Source organism: Panthera pardus, unplaced genomic scaffold, assembly GCF_024362965.1.
Source record: "Panthera pardus isolate Hobbes unplaced genomic scaffold, ASM2436296v1 HiC_scaffold_13, whole genome shotgun sequence".
In the NCBI taxonomy this organism is placed as follows: domain Eukaryota; kingdom Metazoa; phylum Chordata; class Mammalia; order Carnivora; family Felidae; genus Panthera; species Panthera pardus.
The window spans coordinates 190,005,523-190,009,906 of NW_026526688.1; the positions used below are offsets into that span (position 1 = coordinate 190,005,523).

The following is a 4,384-nucleotide window of genomic DNA, read 5'->3' on the forward strand; positions in this document are numbered from 1 at the left end:
CAACCACTCTGGAAACCAGTTTGGCAGTTTCATACTAAATAAACATACTCTTGCCGTATGATCGAGCAATCCTGCTCCTTGATATTTACCCAGATGGGTTGAAAACTTACATTCACACAAAAACATGTACACAAATGTTTATAGTAGCTTTATTCATAACTACCAAAACTTGAAAGCAATGAAAATGTCTCTCAATAAGTGAATGGGGGTAAGGGGGAAACAGTGTCACCTCCAGTGCTGAGTAAAGAAAAGAGCTATCAAAACCTTGTTAAGTTAAGAGATTAACTTAAATGCATATTACTAAGTGAAAAAAGCCAATTCATGAAAGCTATATACTGTATAATTCCAACCATGACATTCTGGAAAAGGCAGAACTATTGAGACAGCAAAAAGATCAGTGGTTGCCAGAGGTTGCTAGAGTCAGGGGTAAGAATGATGGACAGATAACAGAAGATGTTTAAGACAGGAAAAATACTCTGTATGAAACCCAATAGTAGATAAATTTCATTGTACATTTGTGCAAACACAAAGAATGTTTAACACTAAGAGTGAACAATCATGTAAACAAGGGACTTTGGGTAATTATGATGTGTCAATGTATGTTCATCATCAATTTTAACAAATGTACCACTCTCTTAGGAGCTATTGATAATGGGAAAGGCTGTGTTCATGTGTGGGGGCACAGGGGTATAGGAAACTCTCTGTACCTTCCCCTCAATTTTGCTGTGAACCTAAAACTGCTCTTAAAAAAATAAACTCCTAATAAAAAAATAATAAAATCTAAAATTCATGTCCACTTAATCTTATCTCCAAAACCTATGCTATTTTCATCTCATTAAAACTTGGACTACGATTTAACAATTCTAATTGGCACTGTATTAGGGAGAGAATTCTTACCACTCAAAAGTATGAATCCAATATAAAAAATATCTCAGGTCACTTCTCCGCCAGACTCCTTGGTAGCTGTCAGTGGGAGATCCTTGTCATTGTCCCCTCACCTCCTCTAACCCCAAGGAGCCCTAAAAGTCTCAATCATGTGTGAGTATATCTCCATACATGTTGGCCAGGCTGGTGTTCAGAATGGCAATGCCTGCTGGGAGCTCTATCACCTGGAACACAGCATCCAGTCCAATGGCCAGATGCCAAGTGACAAGACCACTGGGGGAGATGACTCCTTCAACACCTTCTTCAATGAGATGGGTGCTGGAAAGCAAGTGCCCAGGGCAGTTTTTGCAGACCTGAAACCCACAGTCATTGATGAAGTTCACACTGGCACCTACTTCCAGTTCTTCCATCATGAGCAGCTCATCACAAGCAAGGAAGATGCTGCCAATAACGATGCCCGAGGACACTACACCATTGGCAAGGAGATCACTGACCTTGTCTTAGACAGAATTCGTAAGCTGGCTGACCAGTGCACAGGTCTTCAGGGCTTCTTGGTTTTCCACAGCTTTGGAGGGGAAACTAGTTCCATGTTCACCTGCCTGATGGAATGTTTCTCTCTCGATTATAGCAAGAAGTTCAACCTGGAGTTCTCCTATTATCCAACCCCCTATGTTTCCACAGCTGTAGTGGAACCCTACAACTACATCCTGACTACCCACACCACCCTGGAGCACTTTGATTGCACCTTCATGGTAGACAATGAGACCATCTATGACATCTGTTATAGAAACCTTGATATTGAACACCCAAACTGTACTAATCTTAACCGCCTAATTAGCCAGATTGTGTCTTCCATTACTGCTTCCCTCAGATGGAGGGAAGCCCTGAATGTTGATCTGACAGAATTCCAGACCAGCCTGATGCCTGATCCCTGCATCCACTTACCTCTGGCCACATATGCCCTGTCATCTCTGCTGAGAAAGCCTACCATGAACAGCTTACTGCAGCAGAGATCACCAATGCATGCTTTGAGCCAGCTAACCAGATGGCTCCAAATGTGATCCTTGCCATGGTAAATACATGGCTTTCTGCCTGTAGTACCATGCTGATGAGGTTCCCAAAGATGTCAATGCTGCCATTGCCACCATCAAGACCAAGTGTACCATCTAGTTTGTGGACTGGTGCCCCGCTGGCTTCAAAGTTGGCACTAATTACCAGCCTCCAACCATGTGGTACCTGGTGGAGACCTGGCCAAAGTACAGGCAGCTGTGTGTATGCTGAGCAACACCACAGTCATTGCTGAGGCCAGGGCTCGCCTGGACCACAACTTTGACCTGATGTATGCCAAGCATGCCTGTGTGTACTGGTATGTGGATGAGGGCATGGAGGAAGGAGAGTTTTCTGAGGCCCATGCCTTTGAGAAGGAGTATGAAGAAATTGGAGCAAATAGTGCTGAGAGAGAGGATAAGGGTGAAGAGTATTAACCTGTCTGCTACAATTTTACACTCTGTTGTCCTGGGACTATCTTAGGACTTCTTGGAAGCTGTCCATTGTGGTCCTAACTTGTGAATAAAAGTGATGTTTCTATTTTAAATGTCAAAAAAAGAAATCTCAGTCAAGTTGGTTGTTGACCGAATTATCCAGCAGTATTTTATTTAATACTTAACAGCAAGGATGTATAATTATCTCTGTATAGAAATTGAGGCTCAGAGAAATAATACTGAAGTCCTTAAGCATAAATGAGAAAACTCAGAAATCTAAAACTTTGGGGTCACCAGCTCACAAGCGGTAGAGTTAAGAATCAAACCCAATTCTATCTGACTCCAAATCCCCATGTCTTTTCCACCACATCTGGATGCCTCTTTTGATTTATAATTTGGCCAAAAACTATACCTATATAAAATTGACTGCATCTGGACATATCTAACAGTCCCTTGGACTGCTGTCTTGTATATATCACTGAAAATGATCCATAACTCTCTTTCATCAATCTCCTTTTGGGAAGAACTGTATTTAAATAAACTGACCAAAAAATGAAATGGAAGTTCAGAATGACTGGCACTATAAAAACCAGGAAAATTACAAAGTAAAATCCCCCAGCATCATTCCCCTCTGTCTAACATGTGGACTCTGATGGTCTTTGCCCCCCATTCTATATTAGTTAAGTCAGAATGTGCTTCTCCAAAGAAACTTTTTTAGCCCAGATGAAATAGTATCCCGAAAAGCTGATAAAACAAATAATCTTTAAACCAGGTAATATCAAAACAGCAGCTCTCAGGCAGTTAATACAAATACAACCACAATCCAGACACTCAGATTTCAAAACAGTTTTTCTCTTTACAAACATACTGATTTCAAATTTAGCAGTAGTATCAAAAGTGGGCTTGAAAATAAGATTACATATAATAATATATAATATAATATAATTAATATAATTATTAATATAATATAATTATATATAATTACATATTAATTAATACTATATTAATATATAATATAATTAATTATATTATATAATATATATTATATTATATATAATGTACCTATACATATATAAATAAGATTTGTATGTACCATACATAAGAATGATTTATATATAGGCATGCCTGGGTGGCTCAGTCAGTTAAGCCTCAGACTCTTGGTTTCAGCTCAGGTCATGATCTTACAGTTCCTGAGATCAAGCCCCGCATTGGGTGCCCCTCCCCCTGCTCACACTCTCTCTCTCAAAATAAATAAACAAAATATTTATATACAAACATGTAAGTATATAATATAGTACATATAATGTACACAGTATATAATATGCGATATATGTTACATCAGATAGATCTTTCTCCTCAGGTCACTTTCAGAAATACAATTTCTGAAATACAAATCACAGTTGTGGCTGTGATGTTGCTGTGGTTAGCCGTATCAGAGATTATGTGAAGAATGAGAGGAATTAGACCCTTGAATGGCTGGGATCTATTTTCCCTATTCAGTTACTCTTCCTATTCAACAGATAACTAACATTAACTAAGCACATTCAATGAGCCAAGTGTAAGAATGTTCATGTATTTTTCTACACAGTCCTTACACCATCCTTAGGAGACCTTGCTAATTTTGTCTCTATGCTGTAGATGACAAAGCTGTAACACTAATAAGTTAAGTTACTGCTTATGTTCTTGTAGCTGATATGGAAGAGAGAAGCAGGATTAATAGCCAGGCAATCTGGCTTCAGAGTCTACATTTGATTTCCTCTCCAAGTGCTCATTTAGTGTATACTACATAGTAGATACTGTGCCAATGCTTTCACTACCATTTAATACATTCATTCTTTTACCTCCTGGCCACCTGCATTTGAGACAGCTCAGGTAACTGACCGATCAAACGCATCACTCCTTTTTCTCTCCCCTATCACCTTAGAAAGCTTGGATAAGGAGTGGTCTCTGCAAAACGGGACATGAGGTTGTGGAAAATGCTCTAACGTACTCTAAGAAGTGTCTTGTGCTCCCAAAGT

At 39.3% G+C, this 4,384-nt stretch overlaps 1 pseudogene; it reads left to right on the forward strand.

The window, feature by feature from the left end:
* Positions 1-1,025: 1,025 nt before the first annotated feature.
* Positions 1,026-2,369, forward strand: LOC109269791 (tubulin alpha-1C chain-like; annotated as a pseudogene).
* The last annotated feature ends 2,015 nt before the right edge of the window (positions 2,370-4,384 follow it).